Source organism: Peromyscus maniculatus, chromosome 11 (genome assembly GCF_049852395.1).
Source record: "Peromyscus maniculatus bairdii isolate BWxNUB_F1_BW_parent chromosome 11, HU_Pman_BW_mat_3.1, whole genome shotgun sequence".
In the NCBI taxonomy this organism is placed as follows: Eukaryota; Metazoa; Chordata; class Mammalia; order Rodentia; family Cricetidae; genus Peromyscus; species Peromyscus maniculatus.
Window position 1 is genome coordinate 37845012 of NC_134862.1, and position 18921 is coordinate 37863932.

At 40.8% G+C, this 18921-nt stretch overlaps 1 protein-coding gene across 4 annotated transcripts in view; it reads right to left on the reverse strand.

Moving 5' to 3' along the window:
- Positions 1 to 8148, reverse strand: part of Zranb3 (zinc finger RANBP2-type containing 3) — a 164034-nt gene extending 155886 nt beyond the window's left edge. Inside the window, exon 1 of one of the 4 annotated variants that reach the window (XM_042258049.2) lies at positions 7199 to 8148. The gene's annotated coding sequence lies outside the window, so the exon portion shown is untranslated. The remainder of the gene's footprint in view (positions 1 to 7198) is intronic. The other 3 variants (XM_076547285.1, XM_076547286.1, XM_076547287.1) reach the window with 3 other exon arrangements.
- Between the last annotated feature and the right edge of the window lie 10773 nt (positions 8149 to 18921).

The window sequence follows — 18921 nt, forward strand, 5'->3', positions numbered from 1 at the left end:
GATTTGGGGGTTTAGAAGAATTTTAATGTATTATATGCATATGTTAATATACATATATTAAAATTGAAGCCTGAATAATAAATTTACTAACCAAAGCAGAAGGAGTCAAAAAGGGTTATTGGAAGAAGTATAGCATACACAAAAACCCTAGTTTGGGAAGGTCTGACATGGGGGAAGTGTTGCTACATGACTGCGCATGTGCTGGCAAATGATTAGTCATCCCAGGGCCTTGCGTCCTACCATGCGTGCACTGCATCGTCATGTAATTTGCCAGCAGCGTGATCACATTATGTATGCGCATGCGTGGCATTGCTATGTGAGCCCATACGTGCAAGTGGGGAGGATCCATAAAGAGTGGGCCACAGACTCTCCCCTCCCCCCACAACCATTTCCATAGGCCTAAGCACCCCTCTCTTAATAAACTCTTACAGTGGGTTTGTCATACCTCGTGGTTTTCCTCACATGGTAAACAGAGGCACTTGATGAATAAAACAGCGCCACATAAAACTAACAGGAAGAAGCATGAGTCTGTACCTTCCTGCTCCTTCCAATGAACCACCCCTCCTCATTTCATATTGTCACTAGACTCTAGAACACAGACCTCTCACAGTTCTCATCCCAGCTCACTGGTTAATTCTTCCAAGTCTGAACTTCACTCCTGGTCTACCTGCAAGGCAGATGGACCAGGGCTCAGTTCCTAGTAGCTTCCTTTGTTCTTGAGTGTTACACATGGTTTTAAATATTATTTCTCAGACAACAACTTCCACATTTACATGTGAGGAACTCTCCTAAACTTCAGATTCACATACCTCACTAGACATCTCTACATCCCCAAAACAGAATTCTTAACTCTCTTCCCCAATCTTTGTTGCATTCATTGCATCCGTCCAGGGACTTGCACTCCATTCTGTCTCAAACTGCACAGCTCTCTATCAGCAACTCCTGTTGACTCTACATTCTAATTATACCCAGAATCTCACCATTTCTATTCATTTACAATCTACTGGCCTGATCTGAACCACCACTGTCTCTAGTCAGAATTTCTAGGAAAATTTACCTGGTATTGCCCATGTCTACCTTTTCCTTGATCCTTTTTGCAATACAACAGACAGTGAGGTACTCTGGCCTTGACTCAGACCTGTCTCACTACTGCCTTTCAATCTCTTAAGCCATCTTTCCATCTCCCCCACCCGACCCCAGTTACCTCTCCATCACTCCCCTACTTTTATCATGCTAATGTTCTTGTACTTTCAGGTCTGAGAACACTGCACTAGCTCATCTGAATATCAGTCTACCCCAGATGCCTGCAGGAGCACCTTCCTTGTGTCCTTCACACTCTTCTAAATGGCCATTCTACCAATAAGTAACTTAGCCACTCTATTTAAATTCTAATTCCTCATAGCTCTACCCTTCCTCACTTTTTTTCTCCTTGATAGCCCCTATCAGCTTACAAAGTACTATACAATTTACATCTTTTGTTGTTTATTCTATTTCTCTTAATGAGGACATAGCTTCATAAAGACAGGGTTTTATTGGGGTTTTTGCTTTTTTTTATAATGAGGATTGAACCTAGGGCCTTCCTTGTGCATGCTAAACAGACACTCTGCCCCTGAACTGTATCTCCAGTCGTTTATTTTTTATTTCAATACAAGGTCTAAGTCAGCCAGGCTGACCTTGAACTTCTGATCCTCCTGCTTCATCAGCCTCTGAAGTAGGTGACTCCAGCAACTCCAGATTTCTTTGTTTTGTTTACTAATGTTAAACACCCAGAAGTGCCTGGCACTGAGCACTCACTATTACTTGTCTTTAAACTTTCAAAGGACAGCCTGGGTGTGGTAGTGTGCACGCCTTTAATCCCAGCACTTGGGAGCAGAGGCAGGTGGATCTCTGAGTTTGAGGCCAGCCTGGTCTACAGAGTGAGTTCCAGGACAGTAGGGCTAATATAGAAAACCCTTGAAAAACAAAAACAACAAAAACCAAATCAATCAATAAAAATAAATAAAGTTTCAAAGGTCAGGAGGACCATGCTGGGTCCAGAGGCAGGACAGGAGCTAGGACTAAGAAGATCTAAATTGTGGCCATAAGTACGCATAGTGCTAGTGTGCAACTCGTGCACAGCAAGGTAGGAATTAAGGGACTAGAACAGTGATATGAATGCTTCCATGTAGAAGTCACCGTAATACAGAAAGTATATACTAAATTCAAATTATAATAAATAAATTAGTATATTTTGCAGAGTGATTGAGAGTTGAGCCAGTGCTCTTAACAGCTAAGCTATCCTCCAGCCCTGATATAACTATATTTATAGGTCATCAGTAAACTAAAGCCTAAATTTAATAAGTTGGAATGTTTAATTTGCAAAATTTAATATTATAAGACAGTATATTGATTACAATAAATATAAAATTACATAATATTTTCAGACTCGCTTATCACAAGGTTTCCTAAGCTGCCATATCAAATATCAATTACTTTAAAAGCAAAGACACCTTTCATTCCATAGGCAACTGTTTTCCGACGAATGACAGAAGAACTCCCATTTATTGGAAGGCAGCTGTACTCAGCTATACTCACTAACATACCATCAACGCCACACCAACTTCCACTTATTGGATATTCTCTTCCATGGAGGCACTATGCTAAAAAAAAATTATAACATCTCCTAAATTCTCAAAGCAACTTACAAAGCATTTTTTTACATTTATTTATTCCATGGTGTGTGTGTGTGTGTGTGTGTGTGTGTGTGTGTCCCCGTCCTTGAGAGGACCGTGCACCCATGTAGAGATCAGAGAATTTTGGGGAGTCTTTCCACCATGTAAATTCTGGGGACGAAACCCAGGTCCTCAGCCTTGGCAGGAAGTGCCCTTATCCACTGTGCCATTTCACTGGCCCACAAACTCTTGTTATCTGCATGATAAAACTGAGATTCTGAGCTAATAAACAATTCACACAAGTCTTAGAACTGACTGGTTCTGAGTCCAGGACTTATGCTGGTCTGATGTAAAAGTCTGAACTTTTCCATTCTACAACACTGCTTCCAGATCACTGACAATATTTAAGGAGTGCCTAGCATGTGCCTGTAATGCCAGTACTAGGGAAGTGGAGGCAGAAGGATCAGGAGTTCAAGGTCAGTCTCAGCTACATACAGAGTTCAAGGTCATCCTGAGCTACTTGAGATCATCAGAAAAATGAAACAGGATGAAAAGCTAGTTCAGTGAAAGAAAGCAGAAGCTCAGTGTTAAATTCCCAGCACCTCACCAAATGATCCCAATTTTGTACTTTACACCAAAGAACAATATAAGTAACCATAAAATATGGAAAAAAATTTAACAATACATTTGTGTGTGTGTACTGGAGAGGAGATAGACACTATAAAAGAAAAAAACAACAGATTTGAAAACTAAAGTAATTTAAATTCATTTTGGGAAAACAGCACTTAAAGTTAAAAAGAAAATTTTAAATGTGAGTAAAGCTTCCCCAAGCATGTGACAAACCGAAATAAACTGAAGTATTTCCTTAAAATTATAATGCTAGGCCTTTATAGCAACAGTCTATTTAAAAGAAACTAGCCATCACCGGGCAGCATACATATAAAGCATATTCAGCCTCAGTGAGTTCAAAGAGATACAAACTGCATTAATGAGTCACCCCTTTCCAATCAGACTAGACAGAGAAAAGAGATGGGAAACGGGGAGGGGGGGGGCCCCCCGCTCAGCACATGGCTCAGTGGGTAACATGTTTTCTGCACAAATCGGAGGACCTGAATTCAGACTCCCAGAGCCCATCTAAAATTAGGGTGGGGTGGGGTGCCTCAAAGACAACAGGGTCCTGGCGGCTCCCAAGCCAGCCAGTTGAACTGATAGGGGAAGCTTCTGGTGAGAGACAGTGTCTCAGAAAGCATGGTGGAGTAGAGATTGGGAAAGACACCCCAGAGTGAAAGTCTAGTCTCCACATGCACCCACCCGAGGGGCTGCAGCTGCATACCACACATACACAAACCCACATGGAACTGGGAAGCAGGTTCTCTCAAAGAGTCCTATAGTAAAGAAAGTGGAAATCTTTCTTCTGGAGAACAATTCAGGAATCACAGAGGCTCTGCAGCTGAACCTACTTTCAAAACGCTGGGCAGGCCAGACAGCTCAGGAGGTAAAATTCCTGCAGCTGAGCCCAATGGCCTGGAATTCGATCTCTAGCTCCACGTGGTAAGAGAGAACCGACTACCACAGGCCAAGCTCTGGTCTCCACGCAGATCTGCAGTTTAGTTGTGCACACATATACAAAGAATTTGCACTTCCACGTTAGTTAGCTGCAGCACTGGCCACCAAAGCCAAGAGGGGAAACCAACCTAAATGCCTACCAACGGATGAACTCCTTTACCAAGTGTGGCCTGTAAGTACCAAGGATTCAGCCCTGCAAAGGAAATCCTACCACATCCTACATGACTGAACCCTGGAGACATTAAGTTAAATGAGCTAGTTACGAAATGTATAACTTTATATGAGGTATTTTAAGATAAGCTCTTAGAAACAGAAAGGAAGGGGTCAGGGAAGACCGAAAGCAGAGTTTTAGTTGTGTAAGACGAAACATTTTACAGCTGTATTGTATAATGAGATACAAATGGTTAATACACTGCAATGTCCACACGTAAGAACGCTTAAGATGGTAGATTTTGTTATACGCTTTCACTGTGGTAACAAAAAAATTTACTAACTGGAAACTGTAAATAGCCATTAGCAAGAAACAGGTTACATTTGAGCGACACCCTGGAATACAGGCAGCTATAAAAAGTGACAGTGATATTGCCACAGTCAACCCATTGAACTTTAAATAAAGCAGTGGCATTCCATTAAAACAGGTCTTCCTTGAGATGCTGGAGCGATGGGTCAGTGGTTAAGAAAACTGGCAACTTTTGCAGAGGACCCAAGTTGGATTCCCAGCACCTACACAGCTGCTCACAATCATCTGGAACTTCAGTTTCAGGAGATCCAATGCCTTCTTACAGGTAAGTTAAGTATAAGTGTACATACATGTAAGTGGTGTACATACATACATGCACTCATACATGTAAAATAAATAAATCTTTAAAAAATAAAACAAAACAAAAACAGTGTCTTTCTGCTGGGCGTGGTGGTGATGCCTTTGACCTTTTATCCCAGCACTGTGGTGACACAGGAAGGCAGAAGTCTATAATTCATAAACATTTGAGAAACAATGTTTAGGGCTGAAAAATCAAACAGACCTGGATATTTATCTCAGCTTCAAACTGTCCTGCCTAAGGGGTCAGACTTTAAAGTCTTTTTTTTTTAAAGATTATTTATTCTTGTATTTTATGCATATGAGCACACTGTCTTGATGAACGCCAGAAGAAGGAATCTGATCCCATAAGAGATGGCTGTGAGCCACCATGTGGTTTCTGGGAATTGAACTCAGGACCTCTGGAAGAGCAGTCAAGTGCTCTTAACTGCTGAGCCATTTCTACAGAGACCGACTTTAAAGTTTTATTGCACTTACTGACCCCCAATTTCTTCAATTATTAAACAATATCAAGGCTGAGGATGTAAAACAATGAATGATAGAGTACATACCTAGCAAATGCAAGGCCGTCTGTCTCCAGCACTCAAAAATAAAACTCAGAACTGGGCTTTGGTGGCACACACCTTTAATCCCAGCACTCTGGAGGCAGAGGCAGGAGGATCTCTGTGATTTCAAGGCCAGTCTGATCTACAAAGTGAGTTCTAGGACAGCCAGGACTGTTACAAAGAGAAAAATCCTGTCTCAGAACCAAAAACAAAACAAAACAAACAAACAAACAAACAAAAAACTAAAAAAAAAAACCCAAACAACAACAAGAAAATAAACCACAGATGTGGCACAGGAAATATGTAAATACACTTAACTGATTTTTGGCTCAGATAAAACACTTAGTAATATGATTGTTACTATTACTACTTATTGACTTGATTTACTCTGGAAGAGTTTATGAAAAAAAAAAAAAAACACCAAAAAAACCAAACTAAGCATTTAGGGATCATAATGCTAAACATCACTGGAAATTCTAACTCCACGATGGGAATGATGCAGCTCAATGGTGCCTTCTGCTTAATATGTCTATTGTACAGGAGGTGAGGAGTTCATTGGCTCACACACAAGCACCCTCCCAGGCAAAAGTATTTCATTAAAAAGCAAAGACAATTTTTTTTCCTTAAGAAAGAGAAAGTAAGACTGCTTTGGCTCTCGGCAAGTTACAGATTATTTCTGCATCTAGAATTGCACTAGTTAGGTGTTTTCATCCACGTGGTGTATAAACAACTCTTTATCAGTACTGGACACAGACTTGATAATACTTCAATAAAAATAACGGAAATAGACAGTCATAGTTTTTAAATCTAAAAGTAAAAAGCAAAGAGGAAACCAAATCAACACACAAAACATGACTATGAAGATGCTGGATTTAGGGAGATATTAAAAGACCAATAACATTAGTTTAGTTTAATCTTTCTCTTCCTCACTCCTTTAAAAAAAATTACCTTTCTGGGCACTGTTGAACCCTTTAAGTCTGGTATACTCACTACTAGTGTAAATGTTCAATAAATATTTACAAGAAAAGTTGTAAGACAAAGTTTCCATAAAAAGCATGGAAGAGACTTCGAGGGGCATCAGGCTTGAGGTGATCAATCAATCAATGCCTCATTTGATAAGTTTACTAGGTTGTGAATTCTGAAGCCTTTTTTGATGTCTTTTTGTCACTGGAGTATTACAAGTGTCACCTGGTCGCCACTTAATATGATAGACGGGTTACTCAAAGAGAGAATGGCAACAGGATCATTCCATTAGACTAACAACCCTGAGCTTTCTTCCTTTAAAGGCAACCTCTGGAGAGTGTTTGTATAAATCGGAGGAATTAGCTCAGGACTTCCAAGTCCTTCCAGTCTACAAACCACGCTCCTTCCCATACAGTGGATAAAAACAAATTAAAGTGTCCTCTACAAACTCAAAAGAGGTGCAATCTACTCGTGAGCGGATCTGATAGGAAACCTTGGGTCCGCAGAAATAAAAGCAGGATAGGAAATTACATTAAGGGCTCGAGAATTACACCCGCGCCGTTTCACATTTCTCTCTCTGTGTCTCTCTCTCTCTGTCTGTCTCTGCGTATTTTAGACAAGGTCAATACTATAGTCCCCGCTGTTCTAAAACTCACTCTGTAGCGCAGGCTGAGAAATCGCGGCGATCTTTCGGCTTCCTGCTGTGACAGGCATGAGCCACCACGCCCGACTTTTACCAACTCTTTTCTTAAAACGCAATTAAAGTATATTCAATTTGCCATCTCTTGCCCTACCTACACAGAACTCCCAGAGCGCCAAAACTGGTGCCCTAGCTTCAGAATCTCCAACTCCCGCCAAGCTTTTTGCAAGTGTCCGCACCTAAGCGGAAGTGACGTTGGGATGACCTGACAGTGGGAGAGTTCAAATACCAGCACTCTAAAACCCTGTGGTATCCCGAGAAAACTCCCTACCCTTCTTTTATATTTTTGATCCTCCTTAAGCGAGGCGAGAAGACCTGACTAGAACCTTGGGACCTCGTTCATAAATCCAAATTACTCAAAACTTTGCCCCTACCCATCTGGACAAGAAGGGCGCATGGTAACCTCTCAAGAACTACAATTCCCATGAGATGCAACAGGAAGCAAGTGGAGGAAAATGTTACAGGGGTCGCAAAGCATCTTGGGAACTGTAGTTCCATAAGCCAAAGCACTCAGTAGTCCTGCCCTCCACTACTAAGACTGGAGAGACCAGGTGTTCCGCTTGGAACCCGTTACCGCTAAGGGGAGGAGCCACATCCTTAGAGCCTTCCCCACATCTCCCACATGAAGGACAAAATCCCCCTTTCATCCTTAGAAGCGCTACAAATATTCCCTGAAGGAATATAGTTGTCTCCCATATCTCCAGTGATTAAAACCTCCCGGAACTCGACTGCCTCAGGGTCCTACTCGTGGGAAAAGGTGGTTCTTTCACAAGTGGGCAAAATGGCTGTTCTCCTAGCCCCATCATTGGTCGTCTTTTGCGTCCTTCAAGGACGATTGCTTGTCAGGGATTGGTTCTTTCTCTTTTGGGGGTGGAGATAGATTTAGCCCCGTTCTCCCGCGGCCCCGCAGTGATAATAGGGCGGAGCGAGAGGGGTTCTTCAACCTCTGATTGGATCAGGTCTGTGTCACTCAGTGTTCATGTAGCCTATGAGGGAGCCGGCTACCCGTCAACGCGAACGGAGAGGCGGGGCTAGTGCGTGGTGGGAAGGGGCGGGATCCTGCCGCCGCGGCTGCCGCTGGAGCCGGTGTCCGGGCTGGTGATGGGGTTAATTCCCTTCCGTGAGACTCTTCCTTGCAACCAGCCGGCCCCGCCGTCGCCCCGCCGCGCCGCGCTCACGCCGCCTCCTCCTGCTCCTTCTCCTCAGTAACGCGGGTAAGCGATGCCGTCCCCTCCCCCGCGGCGTCCCGGGAATAACGCGCCCGCTCCCCTCCCCCGCTCGCCGACCGGTAGCCCTAACGGAGCGGGAGAGTGAGGCAGCCGGGGAGGGACGCGCTGAGGAGACAGCGTCCCTCCCCGCCAGCCCTCCGGGGGCCCCGGGGCTCCGAGGCGAGCCCGCCCGCCGCTTCCACCGCGCTGTGCCCGCCGCCTCGCCGGGGGCCATGTGCAGCGCCAACCCCTTGAGGCCTAGCGGGGGAACTGGGGACAGGTTCCCCGAGCGTCCCTGAGGCAGCGGCTGCTCCCGGGAGCCCTGGAGATCCGGGGAGGACCGAGGGGAGAAGCAGCCACCGCCAGGCCGGGCTGGAGCTGGGGCCGTTCACGGAACTGGTTTTCCGGGGCCCGGCGCAGATGCCCAGGGCTGCTAGCCCCCGCTTCGGGGGATTGTCACACACACACCGAAAAGGAAACAGCATGTCGTGCCTATCTATGCTGCTAGAAAAAAAAAAAAAAGCATAGTGGAGAAATTAGCAAGAAAGTTGAATGACTGTCAGAGCCTTGGTCGCTGATGGTTTTACAGGGACGTTAGGTTGTTCACTCCCCTCCCCCCGTTTCCACCCCCGTGTGTTGGAAGTTTTTTTTCTTTTCTTTTTTCTTTTTTGGTGGTTATTACGTGCAAGATAGTGTCACTGTTGTTTGAACTTGCTTTTATAGATAAACAAATTGAGTCTGGCTGTTGTGACCCCTCTGAATTGGGTCCAGAGATAGCAAGTCTCCTAAATCCTAAACTAGCTAGAGGTGAAGAGGTATCTTCCAAAACAGTATGGCTTAACTAAATAAAATGTTGAATTCCTGAAGGAGAAAAAAAGAATTTCCAGCATGAATGAATACGCACAAGCACGTATACCTCAACACTAAGGTTATAGTTTGCCCGGGTGAGTTTAAAAAATCCCACCACCCACCTTTTGTGGTGGTGGTGGGTGTTGGAGACAGGGTCTCTCTGTGTAGCCCTGGCTGTCCTGGAACTCACTCTGTAGACCAGGCTGGCCTCGAACTCACAGAGATCGCCTGCCACTGCCTCCCAAGTGCTGGGATTAAAGGCGTGCGCCACCACCACTGCCCGGCTAAGAAACTCCTTAAATGTAAATGTCATTGATTTCAAGAGCATTGTGTTATTAAAAGATGACTAAAGTCAAACTGGAAGTCCCTTTTTGCAATACTTACTTATTTATTTTTTTTTTAGATTTATTTTTTATTATGTAGACAGGAGAGGGTGCCAGATCTCATTACAGATGGTTGTGAGCCACCATGTGGGTACTGGGAATTGAACTCAGGACCTCTGGAAGAGCAGTCAGTGCTCTTAACCTCTGAGCCATCTCTCCAGCCCCCCCTTTTTGCAATACTTGATCGGTAAGGTTCATGTAGCTACACATTTAACTGAACAAACGTCATTCCCCAAATTTTTCTTCTTTAACTATATTTTAGGGAGTTTTCTTGTAATTGCATCAGGTTTTGATAGTGTGCCTATCTTTTCAAGTTTCACTCTGCTTTTTGGCCTAGGAGAATATGACTTTAATGGATCCAGTAATCTGTAATAGACATGGCTACAGATCACCTCATTTCTAAGACTTACTAGTTTCTAGAGTAAACATTTGTTCTTAAAAAAAAAAAAGTCTGTTCTTTGACTGATAGACTATTTAGGGTAGGAGAAGTCTATAGTAACTTAGGAACCTGCCATATTCTCAAAATAATGCAAGTAGATACCAAAGTGAAATAGATCCATTAATTTGGATCAAGAAGGAATCTGGTTATGTGTTATTATTATTATTTTAAGTGTGGCTTTGGGAGATAAGTTCCCTTAGCTATTCCGTGAAGTTCTTATAGCATATGTTGCCTAGAATATTCCCCCAAACTTGGTAATTAATTGGTAATTTATGTAATTATATTTTTAGGTATCATGAATTCTTTGCAGGGAAGGATTGATGAAAATACAGGGGACTGCATTCTTTTACTAGTTTTGGGATCCTTTCATGAGCCTCCGTGAGGTTTCCTCACCTGTATAATGGGGAAGGGTAATGCTTAATCTATGGAGTTGTGAGGCCTAGAGAGAGAATATGTAAAGCTACTGGGATTGTATCTCATACGTATATATTTTGTTACATTAAATTTAATTTTTGTTTTCTCATTTATTTTCATATTTAGAGAATGAATTTGTTGTTCATGTGCCCAGGGTATTATTGCAGCCTCAAAATTTGTTCTGCTGTTGAGTATTGTAGTAGTAGTGTTAATATACACAGTCGCCTAAAATAGCCATTTTTGTTTTATTACATTTAAGTAAGGTGGGGGCACACAAGTGCCATAGCACATTTTGGGAGGTTAGAGGACAGTGGTACAATTTGCAGAAATCATTTCTGTCCTTATGTCATGTTGGTCTCGGGGACTGAACTCAAGCAGTCAGATTTGAAGGCCCAGTCAGTGCCCTTTTGCACTAAGACATCTTGCTGGCCTCTAGTCATTTTTTTTTTTTTTTTAAGCAGAAACAGCATGAGAAATTGGTCATTGGGTACCTAAGAGAATTTTTGCAAGATTTTTTTTTTCCTTATGTGTAGAATTTCTGTATTTGGAATGTATTTCAAATACATTGCCCATAATAACAATTTATTGTGTTTTGTGATAGTTAAGTATTGTAAGATCATCTGACTTAGTCAATATGTTTCAAGAACTAGTTTACAGTTGCTATCCTAGTCATTGTGCTACCAGAGAAGGCAAGGGATTCTTTGATACAAAGTTAAGATTGAACAAGTTATTTGAATTGATGTGACCAAACCAGACTGTTGCTTTGTGTGCTCTTGAAGTGTGTTGGTTTGGTTTTGGGGTTTTTGTTGTTTTTGTCAGTGATTGAACCTCCAACTTCACATATGCTAGCGAGTATTTTACCAATAAGCTAAATCCGTGCTCTTTAGTTGTAACCCATTGTTTGGCAGTCTTTGAGTGTTTCTTTTCTTTGAAATAACATGTTCTTTTCATTCCCAAACGTTTTTTGAAAATATAGTGGGTTTTCACACATAAAGGTGTCTGTCCTTGGAGTTTGTACAGTTGAGGTCATTTAAGATGAGCATGCAAACAGTTATATCCTGAAGTGTTGCTGACAATAGTAGCCAAGGTTGACAGCATCTCCACAGTCAGATGGCACTTGGGTGCTTCTCTAAGGGATTTACCAAGTAACAGAAGAAACTTTCTTTTAAATTGGTGTTTTAAACTATCCAGTTATAGCTGGGCGGTGGTATCACAGACCTTTAATCCCAGCACTCAGGAGGCAGAGGCAAATGGATCTCAGAGTTAGAGGCGAGCCTGGTCTACAGATCATGTTCTAGGACAGCCAGAGCTACACAGGGAAACTGAGTCTCTGGAAAAATCCAGTTATAGCCATTTGGGTTAATATTAAGTTTTAATTCTCAGAAGTAAGGATGTGTAGTAAGAGTTGATAAAATTTTTTAAGTGTTACATAAATCATGCTAAAGACTAATGGGTCTGTAATACACTGTTGTTCCTACTTGAATAGAAAACTTCCTTATTAACACTAGTGAACTATTGTAAAAATGTCCAGCATTCATATGTTATAGAGGTGTGGTTACAAGTGGGAATGAAATTTTCAGATTGCTCTTGTTACAAACCACAGAACCAATGTTCTGTTTCTATAGTCACTCTTGCCTAGAGGAAGAAGAATAATGTATTTACAGCTCTAGGTAACTAAATTGACATGGCAGATGAAAGAAAAAGAAATGTGTCAGTTTTTCCCAGGATAAACTTAAAAAAAATATTGAATTGCCTTTCACTTAATCCTTGGGGCTCACTGTAATCTTTGTTAGTAATACAGACATGTACCATGCATCAAATAACAAAAATAAAATTTCTATCAAATTAACTTTGGTCCTCATATAAGGGACACATTAAACAAATGTGCTTGTATCTGATGTTAGCTCACATATGAATATGTGTAATCTTCAAAATGTAGTTTGATTAGTCACCGATGGACAAATTAAATAAGATACTAAATCATGGCTCAAAGCTAGTTTTCTGCCTGAATTTCCCAGCAGTTTGATTTTTCCAGGTTTTTTCTGCTTACCTGTTGTTAGTCTTCATATTTGTTAAATTAAACATTCCCTTACATTTTATTTTGTTCTTTGCTTTGTTAGTTGTTAGGTTTGTGACTTTTTTTTTTTGGGGGGGGGGGTTCAAGACAGGGTTTCTCTGTGTAGCTTTGCGCCTTTCCTGGGACTCACTTGGTAGCCCAGGCTGGCCTCGAACTCACAGAGATCCACCTGGCTCTGCCTCCCGAGTGCTGGGATTAAAGGCGTGCGCCACCACCGCCCGGCCGGTTTGTGACTTTTTTTTTTTTTTTTTTTTTTTTTTGGTTTTTCGAGACAGGGTTTCTCTGTGTAGCTTTGCGCCTTTCCTGGAACTCACTTTGGAGACCAGGCTGGCCTCGAACTCACAGAGATCCGCCTGCCTCTACCTCCCGAGTGCTGGGATTAAAGGCGTGCGCCACCATCGCCCGGCCGGTTTGTGACTTTTAAAAAATTATTTATTGCTACTTTAGGTGTATGGATGTTTTGTCTGCATGTATGTCTGTGCACCTCTTGTATGCCTGGTGCCCTCAGAGGTCAGAGGAGGGTATCAGATCATCTAGAACTTGAGTTATTGACTGTTGTGAGCTGCCATGTGGTGCTGGGAATTGAACCTAGTTTCTCTGAAAGAGCAGCCAGTTCTCCTAATCCACTGGGCCATCTCTCCAGCCGCCGTGACTCTTAATTTTGACCATAAGCTCACTTCTCTAAACAAATTGTACATTTTGAGCCTCTTACTCTGTGAATACTAGATCACTTAGCATTCCAAAAGGGTAGCTCTTGGTCTTCTTCACTTATGTCATCCACAACTTGTTGTCATTGCCTTCCAAAAGAAATTAAAATCGAGGAATTGTTTGTATTCCTGACCTTGAGAGGCAACTGTCTGATGTCTGATGCAAGGAAAGTTCTGCCATTTGACTTCCGCCAGTGCTGGTTTACTGAGTGACAGATCGAAGCTGCCTTTGTAGACTGGTTGTGCAGTTAGCTCTACTACCTGTCTTCTACATGAAAGGGGCTCCATAACTGCACTCAGGTGTCACCTTGCAATTTGAGGTAGACGTTTAATCAACTGCAGGTTCTTCTTGATACGGTGGTCATCATACTAAGGGGTGATCTAGAATATAAAGAATAAAATGAATAGTTTTAATGTAAAATTACAATTTTCTGCATATATAGCTTTCTGGGAGAAATAGCTTAAATGAGTGTTAGCCACCACCACCCCTTTTTGTCCTAAAATATGAACTTATATATTATAGAATTGTTGTTTAAAAGAAGTAATTGGGTGGTGGTTGTTTTCTGGAAATAATCCCAATGCCCTTCCCTCACTGAGTAAACTGATGTATCCATAGCACCTAAGCATGGAATACTACGTATAGATAAAGGGGGCAAGCTATTGGTACAGCAACATCTTGGATATATCCCAAAGAAAAATATGATAACTTAATAAAAAAAAATCTTAAAGGCTACATACCATATGGTTTGGTTCATGTAACATTCTTGAAATGAGAAAATTAGGATGGCGATGATGATGATGGGGATGTGTGTGGTGATGAAACAGCTCTATATCTTGATTGTGGTGGTTGTTGGTTACATAAACCTATACATTTAATAAAATTGCACATCACTACATTCTCAGATAAGTAAAGTCTTGAGTGTGGTTTTGTTTTGTTATTTTGGTTTGGAGTTGTGGTTTTGAAACAGGATTTCACTATGTAGCCCTTGGCCTGACATTCACCATTTGGACCAGGCTGGCCTCAACTGAGTAAGATTTTAAACTAAATAAGTAGCAACATCTTAGCTTTGATAGTAAAAGATATTCCTATAATGGTATTAGGGGAAACTAAATGAATGGTACATTTTAGACTTTACTATACTATTTTTTCAATTTCCTGTGAACCTGTAAGTATTTAAAAGTTAAAATATATATGTTCTCATCATTTTACAGGCAACATATCTGTTTTTAAACACATGCCACCTGTTAAGATTTCTTCATATGTTTTGTTTAGTTTATTGCATGATTTTTATTGGTAAGCTTACCAAATATAAATCATTTCAGGAATTAGTCTGTGCTTTTCTTTACCCTAGAATATAGTGGAGGCAAGGTTACTAGTTAGTACTTCAAAATTAAACTCCAAAGGTATTTTATGGTTTGTTTGATGTTGTTTTACATTTTTGTTGTTTATATGGGTGTGGTACTTCCTGTGGTGCATGCATGGAGGTCAGAGGACTACTTTCAGAAGTTGATTCTCTTTCCATCCTAGTGGTCCTAGGGATAAAACTCTGGTTAACAGGCTTGGCAGCAAGCACCTTTATCTGCTGATCCATCTCACTGACCCAAACTTCATGTTTTATTATTCCAGACTTTGTAAACACTGTTCTTAGAAGTACCAATTGCATACAGCTAAATATTAATATTCTTCAAAACTGCTCCCATTGTCTATACGTTTTATCATTTAGATTACTTAAGGCAGAGAGAAAAAAAAACTTACCTTACTAGTGAATAAATGACTGGCATATCATGCAAACTTTAAAGTTCTTTTATAGCTAGGTAGCTGAGGTAATTTCTGATTTACCCAATATTTAGTTTTAAGAATGAACCTGTTGTGCTGCAAACTAATATTCACTGCTATCGTTAAATGTTTTTCTAGCCAATATCATGGCACTAGGTTGAGGAGATTCACTAGGCAGGTAAGTTAAGTTTTCCTCTTGCAAGGTCAGAAACAAAAATTAGAAATATGAAAGGCTGTTTGTTGCAGGAACACTAGCAGCAGGAAAAGACAACTCAAAGTAGGAAATGAAACTATGAAAAGCACTTAGAATACTCCAAAAGCACAGCTATTTAGGGCCATTTAAGTGTCGAGTAGATTTTTCCTGTACCTAATTTAAAGAGTCACTGTATTCAGTATACTACAATCTTGTTTTGCTGTTGTTGTTAAATGGTGGTTTGTTTCTTTTGAGAATGATGCAAAAAGGGCAAGGGACAGCTTCAAAATTCATTCACCTTTGATTTGATAATCAATTAGGATATTACAGGTATTTTGGAGTAGGCATTAAACCACATTATTTTGCATTTGAACATAGCAGTTTCACACTTAGCCAAGTCATGTGTAATTGTGATTTTGTCTGTTACACTGTGAGGTTTGAGGTGAACATGTTTGCTCAATTGAGTTCAAGGAAATGTGTCTTTCTGATTCTGTTGCTTTTTTAATTTGAGTGGCATGCCAAAAATAATTCCTAACCTGATTTGAAAATGGGTTTTATTATTTGATTCACTAAGCTTTAGATTTTCATTCAGTATTACATTGAAGGTAAATGCTTATTTTATAAGAAAATGACAGCTCATTTGTTAGTATTAATAACTGATTATAAACCAGGCATGGTATCACACAGCTTTAGTTCCAGTACTCTGGAGGCAGAGGAAGACAGATCTAAGTGAGTGCAAGGCCAGCCTAGTCTACAAAGTGAGTTCCAGGACAGCCAGGGTTACACAGAGAAACCCTGTCTCAAAAAACCAATTAACTACCACCATCAACACCAAAAACTCAACAAGATTATAAATGAATCTGAGCTGTTCAGTTCTGGTAATTGCAAAATAGCAAAGTTAGCATAACATGTCCATGCTGTAACTGAGAAATAATTTCAGGCTATTAAGTAAAGAGGTTTTATCTGTGCACATTTACAAATCCCAATAGAAGAGATTTCAGCATTGGGAACTAAGAAAACCTAACCAGGGGTATGTCACTATCTTTAATGCCAGCACTGTGATCCCAGCACTTTGTCACCTGGGGATCTAGAATTTCGGGCAAGCCTGGCTACATAACAGGACAGTATTGTCACAAAGGGGAGGGGTGAGCACACATACATGAAAAAGGAGTGTGTACACTGCAACAGTTATGAAAGTGTGCCTGTGTCTTTTATATTAATGAGCTAGTGCAAAATCTTCACACTGTAAGTCAACCAATCATAACTCGAACAGAGTGAGAAAGTCAGTCTGGTTACTTGGTGCTAGGTACTTAATCAAGCCCCAAATGCTGGTTCTAGATGATATGGTTGTTAAAAGATGGTTTTGAAGGACATTGGTAGAGATTTGGGCACTTAAAAACTAGATCAACTGGGCATGGAGATGTGCCTATAATTAATTCCAAGACTCAAGTGGCTGAAGTAAAAGGATTCCAAGTTGGAGGCCAGCCTGGGTCTGCATAGCAAGAGCCTGTCTAAAAACCACCAAAACCACCAATAGTTTATTACTTGGCCCTTCTTATTGAGGTAACTGTAATGACTTTAAAAATAGTTTCTTAAAAGTTGTGAACTGGATGTTGCTATTTAAAAAGAATTTAAGCCTGGTGTGATGGCCCACACCTTTAATCCAGTACTCAGGATGCAGAGGCAGGTGGATCTCTGAGTTTGAGGCCAGCCTGGTCTCCAAAGGGATTTCCAAGACAGCCAGGGCTGTTACACAGAGAAACCCTGTCTGCAGAAACCTAAATAAATAAATAAATAAAAATATGAAAGTGTAAAAAGCTTAAGTTTAAAGAAGTAAGGCTTCTTTTGATGTTTTGATTTTACTTGTTTTTGGTAGTGCTAGAGATCAAACCCAGAGCAGTGTGTATGGTGGCAAGTACTCTGCCACTGAGCTAGGTCCCCAGCTTTGTTTTTGTTCTTTTTCCATTCGGTGAGAAAAGGTCCACTCTGTTGCCCAGGCTGATCTTAAGCTTCTGAGTGCAAACAATCCTTGTTACCCACCCCTCCCACACACATACACACTACAGGGTCATGCCATTGTACCTGGCTGAAATAGAACATTTTAATAACTGGTTTATTGTAACCAGTGCTTCGCATCCCTTCTATGAATACTTTTCTTGGTTATCTAGATAATTTTCATGTTTGAGAGTCTTTGTGAACTGAAGTACATCCAAACTGGAAGAAACTCACTAGATTTCATTATGAAGTGAAGTACAGTACTTGATTCCCTTTTCATAATGTTTCTTATGAAACAGGAAGATTGATGGAAATTTCAAGGCCAACCAAGGCTGTATAGTGAGTACCAGGTGAGCCAGGGTTACATAGCAAGTTAAAAGAGTTTGCGTATAATGTAACATTAAATATATTGAGATTGGCCAGTATAGATTTTCTTGTTTTAAACAACTTTGGGGAATAATTCACATACTGTAAGAGTCATGAATTTGAAGTATACAACTCACCGGGTTTAGTATGTTCATAGGTTATATAACTATAGCCACAATCCAACTGTAGCCTCTTCATTGTTCCAGATAGAAACCCTGTACTCGGGCCGGGCGGTGGTGGCGCACGCCTTTAATCCCAGCACTCGGGAGGCAGAGATAGGCGGATCTCTGTGAGTTCGAGGCCAGCCTGGGCTACCAAGTGAGTTCCAGGAAAGGCGCAAAGCTACACAGAGAAACCCTGTCTCGAAAAACTTAAAAAAAAAAAAAAAAAAAAAAAAAAGAAACCCTGTACTCATCAGAGGTTCACATGTGTACACACACACACACACACACACACCCCCATACCATTTCAGCTTAGCCTGGCATAAGCAGGAATCCTTCTGTCTCACATTTGTCTGTTCTAGTCATCATATGTACATAGCATTGCACAATATGTGGACATCTTTCACTTGGTGTGTTTTCAGGGTTCACCCATGTTGCAGCATTCATCAATTTCTTTTTTTTTTTTTTTTAAAGATTTATTCATTTATTATGTATACAGTGTTCTGTATTTTTTTTTCTTGTATTTTTTTTTCTTGTATTTTTTTTTTTCTTCTTATTTTTTTTTTTTATGGTCTGCGTGTATCCCTGCAGACCATAAGAGGGCGCCAAATCTCACTGCAGATGGTTGTGAGCCAACATGTGGTTGCTGGGAATTGAACTCAGGACCTTTGGAAGAACAGCCAGTGCTCTTAACCACTGAGCCATCTCTCCAGCCCCCGTCATCAATTTCTTGTTATCTGTCTTATTTTAAATATAATCATGCTAATTGTGCTAGTAGATGTATAGTGGTATCTTCTTATTTTGATTTATATTTGTCTACAGGGTAAAGATGTCCAATAGCTTTGTATATGCTTATTGGCCATTGTTGATTTTATGTAGACTTTGATATCTAGATGTTGTCTATATAACTCTTACCTGTTTCCTCAGAATTTTGAATGTGTATTCCATATATAATTACAGGTATGGGTGTGAACATATCAAAAGCTAAAACAGAATTGGATAGTTCTTGTTAGGAAGTACATTTCTTTTTTTTCTTTTTTCTTTTTTGGTTTTTTAAGACAGGGTTTCTCTGTGTAGTTTTTCACCTTTCCTGGAACTCACTTTGTAGAC